This window comes from Nipponia nippon, unplaced genomic scaffold (genome assembly GCF_047370975.1).
Source record: "Nipponia nippon isolate SJK-2023a ecotype South Korea unplaced genomic scaffold, ASM4737097v1 scaffold_6, whole genome shotgun sequence".
NCBI lineage: Eukaryota > Metazoa > Chordata > Aves > Pelecaniformes > Threskiornithidae > Nipponia > Nipponia nippon.
In genome coordinates this window covers 42,965,835-42,982,274 of record NW_028262380.1, presented here as the reverse complement: position 1 = coordinate 42,982,274, position 16,440 = coordinate 42,965,835, and the positions used below count along the sequence as shown (strand labels likewise).

Here is a 16,440-nt window from a genome sequence, read left to right as displayed (position 1 = left end):
TTGTGAGGACGTGGAAGTTTTCCTTCTAATTTCAAATATTTCAGAGTCATGATGAGACCTACCCTAAGAATTGTGTTTACTATAAGATTTCTTAGATTCCAAGATACTTTCTTTGATTATATGCAATACCCCTATATTCTAAAAGGTAGATATTTTCTTTTTATTAATGTTCTAACTTATATAAAAAATAATACAAGCAGTTTATTAATTTCTCTCAGCTTTTCGACAAAGAGTAGAAAAATTGACTTTCATTTCATTTTCTGAATATGCACTGACACAAGGTTGTAGCAAATCTAGCACCTTCTTAGCCTAGACACAAAAGAAATGGTTGAAGAAGAGCATGAAGAATCTACTTGATGTGTTTTTCAATGACTCCGTGTGCTCCTTCATCTAAAACAATACCCCCCCTTCTTATATGCTTTTATCCTTAAGTCTGGAAAGTAAAATGCGTTCTTTGCATCTTTATAATGAAGAGATTTTCAAAGCCTTTTAAAATATTTTTAAAAGAAAAGGAGAATGTAAGACAAAAGGAGATGCTCAATAAATACAAGTATTTTAGGAATCAGAAATGCAAATAATTTATTGTAACAACTGTTAATCCTAAAGAACTCATCATAAAGTAAAACCATACTTCTTAAAACTGTTGAAATTACAGCTAGCTTACTAATCTATACAACAAGATTGCAGTGTCCTATTATAATATATTTCCTGGTGTCTCTTTTTATTATGATATTTTTATCAATTTAAAAATGCAAGATTGCGTACCATCTAAAAAAATATCGGCAACTTTACGATTATTCACAAACTAAACAAGTACCTTCTGTACAATTCTGTACATTTAAGAAAGATTGTCATCAAGGTATAAAACCTTAAAATTAGCAGGATTTGTATATATTTATTACCAAAAGGATGACAATTGATTTTGAGAAAAAAAAATGTTGTGAATGAACTTTCTTGGTAGCAGAAGTATGATTTTGCATTAAATGTGATTTTCTAGTTTTACCTGAAGACGACTCTTACAGAAATTAACAACTGCAATTACCTCTTCTTTGTTATTATGTGAAATCAAATTTTTCCGTTCCTCTTTCAATTAATTTTCATATTTCCTTGCATCTATCTTTTTCATTACTGGGTTATTTTTAAAGCAGGTAAATTCCTAAGGATTCAGTTCCTTAAAAATATGTGGAAAATGTGAACATGAAAATTCACTGACAAAACACCTGCTCCTGCTAACTGTAGAAATAATAGCAATGTGTACTTACATGGGCCCTTGTCCAGGTTTTCCTGACTTTTACCATTGTGTCATATAATAAAAGACTTTCTCGTGGTGATAAAGCAAGGTCTGAAAGGAAACCATATTTTCAAACTACAAAAAAGAATTTTTTTTTTTTTTACTCTTGTGATTTTTTTCATTCTTATGCCTTAAGAAATTTTTTTCACTCTGATATTTATACTTTTGGCTTTGATGCCTGCAATTCAGCATGCATTTTAAAACAGGAAAGAGAAAATTTCTATTTAACACTTGTGTCCATCAAAAGAGTCTGATTTTGAACTCTGCTCCAAATGATACGGGAATATTCATCATTGAGAACCTTAATTATTTGTTTGTGTAACATTCCTGCATCTGACAATCTAAGCAGGAAACCTATTCTTGTTATGAAACAACTTAAAAATACATTTTCTAATCTCTTTACATTTTAATTCCATTTACTTTTGCTATTTAACTTACATGCTTCACGGTTAAAAGCAGCACATGGATGGCAGTGATGGATGACAAAATTACCATTCTCCAGGGAACATACTTTACTAAATCATTGTATCTCTCTTCATAGTGCAATGTAATAATTTAGGGTTTTTAATCCTAATATTAAAAGTCAGCATTTGAATACAGGCATGCTTAAAGCTGTAGATTATCAACTTCTCAGTGATACCTAGAATGCACTTCTTGGGCTTTGCTCTGACATAGATCACTAAGCAATACAAAGTTAAATATAAGCATATAAAGAATAGGATTATTTTCAGCCTGGATCATGTCAGTGACCCATCCCCACGGTCTTGTATCAGTACAAGTATAGTTACACTTGCAGCTGCTGAGGCCGAACTGAGCAGCAGAGGGAGGGAGAGCCTCAATCTATCTTCCCCATTGTACACAATGTATTTTGTAGTGAAATGCAAGTTAGTGCTATGTATGAACTGATGACAGTTCATTGTAGCTGCTGGGAATATTTCGTTTTCATAATACCTCTCCTTCAGCTCTTCTCTTTCACTCCTTTTCCACCCATTGCTCACTCTCAACCACACAGACTCATCCCTTTTCTAGTTTTCTTTCTGTCACTCATTTGCTGATTCAGCTCACTAAGATGGTAGAAAACTATTCGCTTCTTTCTTGGGTTAGTTTTCTCCTGCAATGTCTTCATAAATTCACTTGCTGTGGAGCCAGACCAGTACCAGACCCAGTGTGAGATAGGGTAGCTCACAAAGCTGGGACAGGAGAGAGAAAAGAGAGCAGAGAAGGGGAGAAACAAAACTAGGGCGGCCTTTTTTGCCCCGGCGAACCATTAGATTGGCTTGGCTCAGGGCCTCTGATGGTGCTGTTCAGAAATCTCCATATTTGCAAAGATGCTTACTTTCCCATTTATATCCATGGTAACTGTAGGTACTAAGTATGCAGAAAAAACATGCCATTCAATTCTAAATACAGAATTAAGTGCCTAAACTTAAGATTCCTATATTTAAAAAACATAACTGTATTTTAAAAGAGACCAATTTTTGAATTAAAGATATTTTAGTTTCCCCTAGTTACCCAGTCTAGCACTGTACATGTTATTTACTGTCTTGGTAGTTTTCTGTTTTCACCTTCCTTTTTTGGAATCTGTCAACAAACTGGAGATTTCTTCTTCTTTCCTCTCAGCATATTGCCAACATCTCTTTACTTTCTGTATCCATCAAAAAAAATTTGAAATACAATGCATTGTATTACTTTTCTAGCAGATGTAATATAGCTGTACAAATTTGGCAAACTCTTCAAAACAGCAACAACAAGAACTAGTGCAGAATCCCCTGCTAAAACGGTATGATTTTTTGTCACTAAGGAACACATTTTTTATTTCCATTTGTCTAAACAGCCATTGGGTGACAGATGATGAACAGTATGTAAATGGCCTGCTGTGTGCCTAAGAGGTTTCCTCATTTATGCAGTTTGTGCCTGACCAGACAGAGATTAGGTAGATCCATTGCCTTTTTGTAAGATGCACAGTTAGCAGCACGGCAGTGTCTGAGAAGTTGCTGAACTGCTTTTTAGATAGAGCCCACAGATTCAATCCATCACCTTTTTGAATACAATCCAAATACAGATTTGTATTATTTTATACATTTTTTTCCCCTCAGGATTTATCGTGATAGGCAAATTCTGACAAAAAGTTCCTTCTGGAAAAGGTAAGTGGAAACTACAAATAAGACAACTAGAAAGTAAGCAAACCTGACATGATGTTGTAGCCAATTATATGTGTTTATTCATTTTTGTAATACACAGAATGATTTTACTTTGTGTTTTTCTGTGCGCCTGCATGTATAAGCATGTATATGTAGTTATTTGTCCACATGTGTATGTTCAGGTGCGTAAGCGTATGGATGTTAGTGCAAGAGGAAGGAAATTGTCTGGAGAAAAGCTCCAGATCCTGAACTCCATATGAGACGGTGCTCAGTAACTTACATCTCTAATTTCTGGGATGGAATTCTACATCTTACAGCTGGCACCTCAATAAAATAGTTACAGTAAGAGCTAAATCAGGGTACATATGCATTTCTCGGTGAGACAACTGTGATGTTAATGAGAGCATATTTGTTCTACAATGTCATCCCTTGTCCAACAGTGTTAGTTTTTGTATGTTCTTATTTCTTTGGAAGTTCACAATTTAGAAATAGAACTTTTCAATACTGATATAGGCCCAAGTTTGAATAATCATATGTTTTTTAAATAATTGAAATAATATAGCATACCTGACAGTTGAGAACATCACGGCGAAAATCCCATCTGAAAACACCACTCACTGCTAAGCCATCTGGCAGTGTTTTATTAAATTGATTACAAATAATTGCCCATACTTGGTTAACAAGAGCCTGACTTTTGGGAAAAGACACAAAACTAGGAGTGGCTGATATGTCAGAGGGTCGTGCTGTGAGGGTGACTGAGCACTGGCACAGGTTGCCCAGGGAGGTTGTGGACTCTATCTAAAAAGCAGTTCAGCAACTTCTTAGACCCTGCCGTGCTGCTAACTGTGCATCTTACAAAAAGGCAATGGATCTACCTAATCTCTGTGGACCCTCCTTGGAGATACTCTAGGTGGCCCTGCTTGAGCAGGGGGGTTGGACCAGACGACCTCCAGAGGTCCCTTCCAACCTCAACCATTCTGTGATTCTGTGATCACTGAACTACCCATGCTATACTACTGTAAATACAGCAGTATACTACTGTATACTAAAGTCAATTCAAAATACAGTTTATAGAGATTAAGGATGTGGTGTAATATAAAGCAACTCAGCATGCTAAGTATATAAGAAAATAATGACAGATGGATTATACTGAATGCAAGAAAGATTGCAAAACATCAGATTGGCCACATTGTAGAGGCCATAGTAAACACCTGTCAACTTTTTTTCTGATTTCCATTTGAGTTTTGTCTTGTCTTTATTTATTATATGCTGAAAATTAAGGATTTAACTCCAGCTAGCTAGACCATCAGCCTGCACACGTCAGCTTAGCTTCAAGAAGTCCAATGTAACTACACTAGGTCACATACGATGATATTGTAACACTGCAGTGAATTACTATTTTGTATTAAGCTACACAAAGTAGTAAAGCCATACCTTTGTGAGAGCAACATACACAACTACCCCTTCATTGCTTTTCTTCAGGATTTTTTCCATGCAGTAGTATGATGCCTAGGTTTTCACTGATAAAGTACGGACAACAATCCCTGCAGACTTATTGTCATCTACAATATCAAGAATCTCTTGCTGAAAAGGGAGCAAATGGATGGCAAGTTAAGAAAACTTCTTGTGATACATCCAGAATTGCACAAACACAATTAAAACATTTCACTGATATAAGGTCAATATTTTCTTCTTTTTTTTTTTTTTCTTCTTTTCTTCACCAATTTCTTCTTTAAGGAAAGAATTTCCTTCTTAAAGAAAATTTATATTTCCTTAATTGATGTCATCCTTCTATTCAACATTACTAAAGCATGATACCATGAAAAAAGCTCCTAGTTCCTTCTATCAGTCCTCATCAATTTATCATGTCTCACAGTATCTCAGCTTTAGAATATTCTTCCTTTCTTGTTCCAGAAAAAATGAGGTTTTTTGGAGATCGGAAATACCCATTTTGTTTTTAGGTTCTCACTTTTGGTGGAAAATGCTTGAAAACATAATCCAGGTATATCTCAAAGTTCTGAATAGAAGAAAATTAAGAAATTAATAATATAAAATTTTTTTTGATCTGATTATTTTTAATGCAATCCCATGATACTTGAGACTTCTCTCACTTTGAAATGAACAATGCTGGAATGAGAAAATACATGTCACCTTCACTCTTCTTTGTTGAGCCTATTCAAATAATTATTGGCTCAAAGATATATGTCAGAGTAATCTTGTATCAATATCTCAAGATTATCTTTGAATTTAAATTACTTCATTTCTTATAATACCAGTGTCTTCCTGAGCACACCCATAAACATAAGCATATTAAATAAAATTCACAGTGTATGGTATTACCTGCCATGTATCTGGATAAAAACCTTGAACCCTGGGATCTCTGTCTTCCTCTCTTCTCATAACAAGTAATGGCCCATGTGCTGTAGTTGAAATTGAGCTACTCCCAGGCTAACAGAAAACGTGGAAACCTCTGTTTGTGCTCTGGATTCTGTAGATGTTTAGTACATTTTTCAGTTGCATCCAAGGACCTAGAAAATATTCTGGACAGACTTTAATTCTTAAAGAAATGAAATCTTGACGAAGCGGGTAAAAACAGGTGCCAAATGCAAAGTACATCCCAGCTTGACAAAACTAATTGGAGAAATGCCATACAAATTATGTGGACATCAGTGTAGGAAGAGTTAAGCAAAGTTTAAAAAAGCAACTGCAAACTGAATAGATAAAAGAACAAGATGTGGCAACAGCATAAAGCACATACTAATATATCGGAAATTATCTGACATTCTGTTAAGGATTTCAGTTCACAAGCTTCGTACTTTTCCCAAATATGGATACAGTGGCCTATATTCCTTAGTGAGGGAGGCCTACAAAATGCAAATGAATTCAAAAGGAGTACAATTTTTGGAACTTCAGACTGGCCTTCAAAACAACTCAAAAAGCCATTACGGTATCTGAAAGATATTTACATTGAAATGTGCATTCTTACAGGGGAAAAGAGACAAGACAACCTTCCATCCTGAATAGGAACCCCTAATGATAGGATTAGATGATCAATCATCTCAAACCTATTATGACCCCAAATGGCTGATTACCATGGTACCTAGTCTCAATTAAGATGCAGTACTGGGTGGCATATAATAATCCCATGTATGTATCTTTATTCATAATGTTTGCCAATTACAAGTTTTAAACGATACACAGGCACAGTGGATGAGGTTGCCTTAAATCACACCTGCTTATCCCTTCAACTAGCAGAAAAAGAATTTTACCCCTCATTGATTGGAGCAGTTTTAATTAGGCAAAAGAGCAAAGAAAATCACAGTTGGCCTGCTAAGGTGGTATGTGCCCTTCAGAAAAGAAAAAGCAGCATAACTTAGAGAGAGTATTATCGAACTCATAAATTGGAAGTGAATGGGATTGCTGGAGAGTCACTTAGATCTGAACAAACTGCTGGAGGACAGTAAGTTGTTTGATTATAAAAGCTTACACACTTCAGAGAGAAAGTGCTTCTTGAGGTATCAAGCACCACTATCTGACATGCAGTCAACCATGCTGTGCTAGGCATTTAAGAACATTTGCAAATGGCAGCAATGTCATAGGTTTAGGGGTTAAAGCCTTGGTGATAACATGTTATGGAGTCAGTCCCCTGTAATAAAATTTGTTCTTGCCTTTTTCCTTGTAAAGAATAGTGAATTACATTTAAAATACTATCAAAGAGGCCTTCTATGGAGGTTTTGCGCTTCTGCGCAAATTCAGGAAGGACAATCTTAACTTTCACTCCATTATTTGCTTACAACAGGTAGTACAGGCAATTATAAATAATATATCTCTGAACTTTACAGTTCTTGATTCTGCAATGTAAGGAAGTTTTTATCAGGGGCTTCACTGCTAATATTGTTGTTGCTTTAACTTAATATTTTGAGAAAACCAGTACCAACTACGCAGCAGCAAATATATATAGGAAAAATAGAATAATGAAAAATGTTAATTATTTAATAGACATAACCTGTGGACAATCCAGACTGTTTGCCAAATTCTCAAATCCAAAACATCTAAAGCATTTGGCAGTCCTCTGATAATTTGTTGTCTCTAGTAAATCATGCTATTTATCCAGTAGAGAATGGATTCTTCTCATTGCTTCAACAGCTGTTCTTAGACTTTTCACACTTCTGCCATGGGGAAAAAAAAGCCAGCCATAATGATTGTCACATTCAATACTTTTGCTTTTAGGAATCTGTCCCCTAATGGAAGAAACTTTCAAAAATCAGGAGCCAGTGACTCTCAGATATCCCAATATGTACAGAAATCAGCATATGTGATAGATGTACTCGGAAACGAAAATGCATGCATATTCAGTCTGCAAATGTGCAGCATGCATTTTCCCCTGGTCTACCCCTATCATTCCAGGCCTCCAGTCCTATAAACCTTAGAGGCACCTGCTGATCTGGGTTAAATAGTTACTGATGTCAGCCCACCCCTAACTCTTGTCACCGCTTCATTGCTAGGTGTTACTCTCCCAGTTATTCTACATTAACTTGATGACAGGCTAACCTTTATCTGTTACGAGATCCAGCTTGGAAACAAAACGAAAAGCTGCCATAAGAAGCTGGTATGTACAAGAACAGAAATGATTAGCCTGAAAAGGGTCAAAGCAAAGGCTACTGCAAGTTGTTTATTATTTTCTTTCATTCCCAGAGAATGTATCGGGGGCTCATCAAAACAGCTCAAATTGAGCAGCATCAACAGTCCCAAACTGAATGGGTTGTGGGTCTGGGCAACCACAAAATAGCGATGCATCACCTGATGCAGCACCAGAGCCCCTGGCTAACCCTGTGGAGGAAGAGGATTAGGCAGAAGAGAGGCCATTACACCCAGTGGATGCACACCTCACTCATGGACATTTTTATACCATTTTTATTTTTCACCATGTGAAGAACATATGTTCATCATCACTGCTATGAACTTAGTGGAAACAGAAATGAACTAAGATATGCAAGTTTGACACAATAAAAACACCCTCAAAAAGCACAATATGGGTCTATTGTGTGCCTTAACGTGTTTAAAGCATTCTTTCCTCTTCTGTTACTCAGCTCGCCCAACATAATCTGCAATATACCTATTACAAAAAACTACTACTTACAAAATGGAGATGACGCCAAACTGATGAATTGCTGTAATGCCTAGAAAACACCTAAAATACAGAATATGCCTCTCTCACAAACTGATTTTCTTGAACTTATCTAAGCTGTGCACAAAACACTGGTGTTAGTATGAAAACACTATGCCATTACAATAGGCAAAGTTTATTAGGATGTTCTTCTCCAGTCTTCATACAGTTAATTCCTGCCATCCCCTCCAAAGAAACCACAAAAATATGTACTCTTACCTTTATCTAGGGATTGTTCTTTCCACAGTTGAAAACAGACATTCAAACCAGACATTTCTGCAGTACATTTCACAGAATTCCTTTGACATGTTTCCAGGAAATCTTTTAACTTATTTATTCCAGACCTAGAATTCTGTTTAATTTGGTTGTCAATGCAAAGGCTTTTCCATTTTTTCTGCTCCTTTTTTTTCCTCTTCATCTTTCATCCTTTTCTGGTTTTCTTCGATGATTTTTTTCTGCTTTTGAATTCTATCAATAAATCAAAATACATATAAAGTATTTGTGAAATTTTAGTTTACAAATGCTAAATGTCTTCCATAAATTCCATGTTCATTGCTTTATAAATTTGATTTACAGTTTGCATTTTCTCTCATATAAAATGTTTTCAAAACGAAATCATAGTTGGCGCATATGCCACCAGTAGTAACCCAGTGATAATGAAACATACCCACATACAGTGAAGAAAACCTGTCCAAGGACAAAGCTATATTAAGGTTTTGAGAACTCTTTAATCTTTGTTTTGAGTAAAGGGTGCATATGTACTTTATCATACATACAAGTTGGTTAATAAACAAACACACAAAACAGCAGTGATATTCAACTGCCTACCTCACATATTCAGACTAAATGAAACTTTTTTTTATTGTACTATTCAAACTTTTTGAAACAAATTTATTTATTTTCACTCTGTATCGGCTACTATCCAAACTTATAATGATATTTAGAATAAACAACCTTTGTAAAAGAATAATATTCACCACTCATTTGCTAATTAAACTAATAATAGTAATACCTAGAACATTGATTCCCTCATATGCCTTTGGCATTCCTCTGCCCTGTCCCATTTTCTGTGTATTAGCCAAGAAACAAAATGCCAAGAAACAAAATAATTGTTGTACACACATAAGTAGTGCGAATGGCCCTGCTTTTAGGCCTCTGTTCCCCATAAGAAATGCTCAGAAAAGATGTTAGGGCTGCAAGCCCAATAAAGGACCAGTACTGATCCTTTATCACTTTGCATCACTAAACAAATGGCAGATTGAAGAGCTTTATCATGAAGTCTTGCTAACATTTTGAACTGTATTTTTGAGGAAATGTGTGTCTGAATGTATTAAATAACAATCACTCAGATGTCAGTGTACTAGATAGAACCTAAGAACTAAAGTAAACCTATACACATACATCATATGATGAAACACTAGTCCATTCAATATACCTCTGTGCAATTCTAAAAGTGAAATTTTAGAAAGTCTTAGAAAACTATCACAAGGATTATGCAATCATATTTACGTACCCCTTTATTCCATGATGCAACATACAAGAATAACATTAAGGCTGCTAAGCCAAACATTCAGAAAACAGATAATGACAAAATGAAGTCTGCCTGCAGAAAGAAAATGAAATCACATAGGAACTTAGGACATGAATGCATAAACTAGGTTAATTTCCTTCTGCCTTGTTCCTTCACAAGTACTATGTCATGTATACCATATGCAGCCTCTATTAGACCTTAGCAGTGAGGCCTGAACAAATGTGCAGTCTGCTTTCAAAGCTGTTACATTTAGCAACTTGAAAGCCTTGTGCAAGGACTGAAGTCTGTACATGACAGGCATCAGTTCCTACTTGACTTAAAACTGACCAAAAATTAAGGTATTTAGTTAAAACCAACATTTCTTAAGTCATAAACTCTTACCTATCCATGTAGAATGCTGGTGAAGTATCAGAACAATTATGTCTGTTCTAACAATAGGGAAATACTTAGAATAAAAGCTCTGTAATAAACTTAAAAAAAAAAGTTTTGATTAAAGTACCTTCCTCAAACCACATGGAAGTTTGATAAACACAAAAGAGAATTAGCTGGATTTTTTGAAATCTTTTTTGTTGAACTCATTGACTGTCAAGATCTGCTCTATTTCCTCTCTCCAAGAAAATGTATTTGAAAATTCTCTGCAGTCACTTTTATTTTTGCCTTGATCTTCAAAAGATAGTAATTTTTCTTCATAGCTTTTAGCTGTGAGATTGTCATTATCATTTCCACTTTGAAAACAAACTGCAGATGTCATGACTGTCACCTTTCATTTTATATATGCTTATTAGACAGAGGTGTTCTGTCTCCACATATTACATCTTCTGGATATCTCTAAGACAAAAAATTATTCTTATAAGCTTTATTAGTTAAATAATAACGATGTAAATGAAGTCAACGGAACTTTGAAAGATGAAAGCTAACTATTGTTATAAGTTTTAGTAAATCATATTTACTAATTTACCTCATCAGGGTTTGAAGTCAATGGACACCAACAACCCTAAGCATAGTCTCTGCCATCCCTTCTGTGCAACTCCCAACACCGCAAACTCACTCTCACTCACACCAGTTCAAGTGCCCAGGAAAATGAAGAGTGTCAAAATTGGCTATACAGGAAACCCGCTAGGCTTCAATGCTTGCTGGAGTATTACACCATCCATTCAACTTGCAGAAGAAAGGTAAGAAGAGAGTTCTTGGTCAAACATACCTAGATGTCCGCAAAGGAGAGGCGGCAACTTTTATGGCCTTTTGATGTAGCTGACTCTGCGACTAAACACTCACAGACAGCACATCCCAAGAGGAAGCTTTAAATTTCGATTCCTGAGACTCACTCATAAGATTGCTTTCAATTTAGGAGTTAAAATGCATACTCCAGAATAATCCTATTAAAGATAGAGATAAGAATGCGGTAATGGCTTGTTTACATAGAAGTTATATATCCACAGATCACAAAACTGTGCAATATATTCTCATACAGTAAGTACAATTACCTCAAAATAATAAAAGTTTTGTGTTAACTAATTCCTCAACATTGTGTATTTACATATTGTAGTTGTGCATGTGTAGGGATTTTTTAAAAAAATATATTATACATAATTATTACCCCAGTTCCATATAAAAGATATCTAATTCCTCCTCTAAAACTGTTTGTATCAACATAAACTTTCTAACTCTCCAGCCTGTTCGCATTGTTTTAGCATTTGAGGGTGGCAACAAAGTGAATTAAGCAGCTGCTTGTTTGGTTTGTTTTGTTTAGAGCACCACCCTCCCTCCCTTTTGTTATGTAAAGTAAAATCTAGATTGATTGGTTCCGTTGGATCCTAATTTTGCACACCAGACCTGCCTCTATTTCTGTCTGTACCATCGGTGCAACAATATAGTTAATGCTATTGCAAAAAGTTTTTCAGTAACAGATTTATTACCCAAGTTCTGTGGGTTATAGCAAGGTTTTACCCTTGCCCAAATTTCAAAGCAAATAATATATGTATTAGATTGCTTAAACAGCATCTTAGAATTTCAGAGCCTTTTGTGAAAGCATCACAAAAACCTCCTGTCTTTCATCTGCAGGTTCTTTGGATCCAGTCAAATTTTGATGGTAAAGCCAGAAATTGTATTCCAAACAGTCTGAAGGTGTTGTTTCCAGTAATCCACTTGGGTGAATCATTGTTTCAGTGGCTCCCTCAGCCATCTCACTGACAGCTTTTAACTCTCATATGCACACCTGCATCATCATTAAAGGGTGGTGGTCTTGGCTCTTCAGGGCTGCTTCCTCCCAGGTCCACATTCTTCCTCTGACTGGTTGAATATTTTGCACGATTATCTGTACATTTCACCATTTAAAGACAGTTCATTAGTTCACTGATCAATCACTCTGACTCCCTTTTCTAGACTAATACCAGCAGCTTCATATAAGGACCAGAAAATCGCTGTATAAAGTATCACTGAAACTCAAATGACATCTCATTCAACAAGTATGAAATACATGAATTTAGAATTAATTGTTCCTTTTTTGGTAGAGAGTATCCAATACAAGGTGCATATCTGATGCTATAGAATTTAAAGCATACAAACACATACCTTCAGGTAACTGCATACTTTGCCTCTGTATCTTGATTCTAACCAAGGTATCAAACAGGACAGGAAGCGACGCGTGCATTATCTCATCATGCATTTTTCACGTTTGACGGTGAGTAGAACCTATCATGTTATGTCTGGAATATATTTTTACACAGCTTTTCATCACTGCCTTCTAAATGCACTCAATTTGTCTCTGCAGATTTTATTTTTTTCCCCTCCAGAAATGATCACTGTTTAGGAAAAGGAAAAGGCTTAATCCTGCCTAAATAGAGAACATGTTTAACAGCTTGTTTTACTTAAAAATCTTGGACTTCCATTTTTCCAGTCCATCAATGCCAAAGTATCAGGACTGTACCCCACAATGTTTAGTCCTTGGCTCTGAAGCTGTAATGCCTAGAGAGAGATGCACTTATAAGTACAAAATCAATACTCTGTCAAAATTCTAACTTGCTTTTGATAGAACCAGTGGATTCAATCTGAAGGTCCAAGCTCTGTAAATTGACTCTGAAATGAAGAGATAACAAGGATTCTCAGTGCTGCCACACAACTTTTCATTGCCACTGAAACGGTCCTGCGTTCTCCCAAGTTCTGAGGCTTACTTTATGTCATTCCTAAAAGCACCTGTTTTTAAAAATAATTTGTTTGTTACATGATTTATCTCTAAAAGTAAATGATTCATTTACAATGGAATAATAAATTTCTATTTGAAGAACAGAGGCACTTTGAACATAGAACATGTACTTGTAAATCAGAAGTACGTAGAATGCTTCACCCTGGAAGAAAAAAATATATGGTTTTAGTTTTAAGCCATTAAACATGTGCTATGGTAGAATACACCACTCCCAATTTGTAAACACAGGTTGTTGTATTTTCAACCAACATTATTTGGTGCTTTGACCTCTTTTTGTTTCACATCAGAAAGAAAGGAAAAATTCTGTTATATTTTTACATGATACAGCCTATCATAAACCAAAAAGTAAGTTGCCGTTGCTTGTCGAAACGATATTCACCACGTCTGGAATATTTCTGCCACCACCTTTTTCAGCACCTGTCTGTTGGCCAATCAGAAAAAAGCAAAAGGCCTGAAGTCTCTCCAACTCCATGGAAACTCTTTCCAAAAATACTCCCAAGCTAAGTGTCTCACTAATAGAAGCTAGTGACTGACAAATCTCTCAGCAGTTCATTCTATATAGCCAGCTGTGTTTTAACTTTTTTTTTAGATTTAGTCCTACTGAGGTTAACAGCGGAAGTAATCAGCTGTTCAGTGTTCCTCCTTCAGCATTCATTCCTCTTTCCAGAAGTATAGATGTCACATTCTTGCACATTTGTCTTTGTTTAGCACTATGACTTCTGGCAGCAATACACAGCTGTCTACCCTTATCTTGCACCAGACATGTTTTTAGGTGGCAGGCTGAGTCTTCCTACAGACCACAGAGAATGGATTTGGCATAATCAAAAGACAGCTTGCAATAGCTGTTAAAAAGGTAAAGTAATGTAAAGCTGTATTATGATAAAAGAGAAAAGAGAAGTAAATATTTATTTTCCTAGAGATCAGCATTTCACAGTTTGTTGAAAGAGGCACATTCCTTTTTCAAAGTTAATCTCCTTGTAAAGAAAGAGGCTTTAATCTGGTATTGAACTTCAGCGCCGTCTGTGCCTGCTTAGATCAAACACATTTCACATGCTAAGAAGGAATCTGAGTACATGACTGGCTGTGAATATAAACACGTAAAATATGCACTATAGGCTTGCAGCTAAAATTAATCTAATGGAGATCATTTTCCTTATGAAGAGGAAAGTCTAACTGAGCTGCATTGACAAAGACTTAGTACGCGCAACATAAAAAGATGCCATGTGATGCTATAAAGCATTTTCCTCACCGCCCAGCTATGAGTTTTACGATACACGTAAGTGCGAACAGTTTTTATAAAAAAAAAAATCAGATTTGTTTGAAATATATTTTTCACAGAGGTATACAGGTAAAAGGTCATGTGAGTGGGATTGAAGCACATACTTAAAGCAGGAGTTCCATACCACATAGGGCATAGAGGGATGGATAACTTTTCAGATACAGTACCAGGAGTGATAACAAGTATAATTAATTTACAAAATAAAAGAAATGGTAAAGCCATATGAATATGACTAACATTTACAGAATACAGGACAAAATCAACTTAGAGAAGAGTAACAGTTGAAGCAGTTAAGGTAAACAAAACTAGACAAAATTACAGCTAAGGTCTTGAATGTGGATTCCTCAAAAGAAAATTCTTAAAATTAAGAACGAGACTAGTGTTAATTCTGCTTTGCACAGCCAGGACACTTAAATTAACTACCTAACACTTATGGCTTGCTTTTCTTCTTTCAAACAGTATATGAGGTATCCGTCTGCTAAAGTTAGAATGTTACTTTTGTGACACAGATTTTCCACTACAGTGTTTTAGTTGTAACTTATTTCATTTCTTTCCTTAGAAAATTATGTAGGACTACACTGAGCTAATACATTAAAAAGGGTGCTTAGATTTCTTAAATTTATCCTATAATCTGAAATCTTTACATCTAGACTATCCAATTGCAAGTACATTGCCACGTGCTACACTGCCAGATTTTACCTTTGTTTTCTCTACCCTTGTGAGATTGCATCAATCCTGCCTCCTGTACCTTTCCCTCCTTTCCCACATGTTTCTAATTCAACAGGAGATGGATTTCTTGGTTTTCTGTGCTTCAGTTACATCAGCTGATTAGAGACTTGCTTGAATTCTTATTTGTATACATTCCCAAATGCTAAAACCTGGAATGGCCTTTCTACGCAAACCACAGAAGACTCTCAGTTCCACAGTTTGTTGACACCTCATTTCGTGTCCTTTAATACTATTATATAATATGCCTTAAATATTTTAACGGAATTAGGCAGTGAAAAGGCCTTCTCTAGGCCTTCTGCACAGATGCGAGCCTAGCCTATATGGATTTTTAAGGACTTTTATTACAAAAACATCAGTACCTGTAAATCAGATTGTCTACACACATTCTCTGTTCTGAGGAGGAATCGCAATGAGAAATGTGTCAACAGCGCAGGGCCGAACATGCTGGTCCCTGGTCAAAAAGTCTGACAGCACACTCCACAGCAACACCTCCCCACAGCCCACCTCGTTCTGCGGGCCTCCGCCGCGCCACAGCCAGACAGGGCGGCGGGCTCCGGCGGTCGCTCCCCGCCCTCTCCCCCTCACCCAGAGGGGTTACCAGGCTCCCTTCCCCGCCTGAGGCAGCCGCTCTCGCTGGGTCCGCCCTGGACCTCTTCGTCTCCGGCAGTGCCGCCGCTCAACCGGTGGCAACCGCCCGCCGCGCTTCTCCCGCTGCTGACCCCCTTCCCGCTTTCTCCCTCAGCACCAACCCCCTTCCCGCCTATTCTCTCTCAGCACCAACCCCTTTCCCGCCTTTCTCCTTCAGAGCCTCGTATTGTGCCACTGGGCGCATATATATACGTAGGCCTGTGAGTGGAAGGGCTTAAAAAGGCGAAAAGCAGACTCAGACACCTGTGTGTGTAACAGCGTCGCGAACCTTGAGGGAGTTTGATGAACGCCGGGGCCTGGCAAAAAGCAAAGGGGCTGCCGGTCTCGGACGCTCAGACGGATGGCTGACTGCACCGCCCAGCCCCGGCCGCTGCCCGCTCTCAGGTAACGTGGGCAGGGATATCGTCACCCCAGGCGCAGTGTTTATTGGCAAGGATGGAATAGCTTTGCTC

The 16,440-nt window shown here is 36.8% G+C and overlaps 1 protein-coding gene and 2 long non-coding RNA genes across 3 annotated transcripts in view; 1 reads left to right on the top strand and 2 right to left on the bottom strand.

The window, feature by feature from the left end:
- Positions 1-1,268: 1,268 nt before the first annotated feature.
- On the bottom strand, positions 1,269-5,938 carry LOC148051434 (uncharacterized). Its single transcript, XR_015700032.1, has 4 exons — positions 5,773-5,938; positions 4,867-5,016; positions 2,804-2,936; positions 1,269-1,342 (listed from the first exon to the last, which is right to left on the bottom strand). It is a non-coding gene; the product is annotated as an uncharacterized LOC148051434 (long non-coding RNA).
- Positions 5,939-8,824: 2,886 nt separating this feature from the next.
- LOC148051433 (uncharacterized) lies at positions 8,825-11,481 on the bottom strand. The gene is made up of 3 exons (XR_015700033.1): positions 11,332-11,481; positions 10,113-10,202; positions 8,825-9,067 (listed from the first exon to the last, which is right to left on the bottom strand). It is a non-coding gene; the product is annotated as an uncharacterized LOC148051433 (long non-coding RNA).
- A 4,750-nt stretch (positions 11,482-16,231) lies between these two features.
- PALLD (palladin, cytoskeletal associated protein) overlaps positions 16,232-16,440 on the top strand; it is a 213,311-nt gene continuing 213,102 nt past the window's right edge. The window contains exon 1 of the mRNA XM_087736095.1: positions 16,232-16,372. The gene's annotated coding sequence lies outside the window, so the exon portion shown is untranslated. The remainder of the gene's footprint in view (positions 16,373-16,440) is intronic.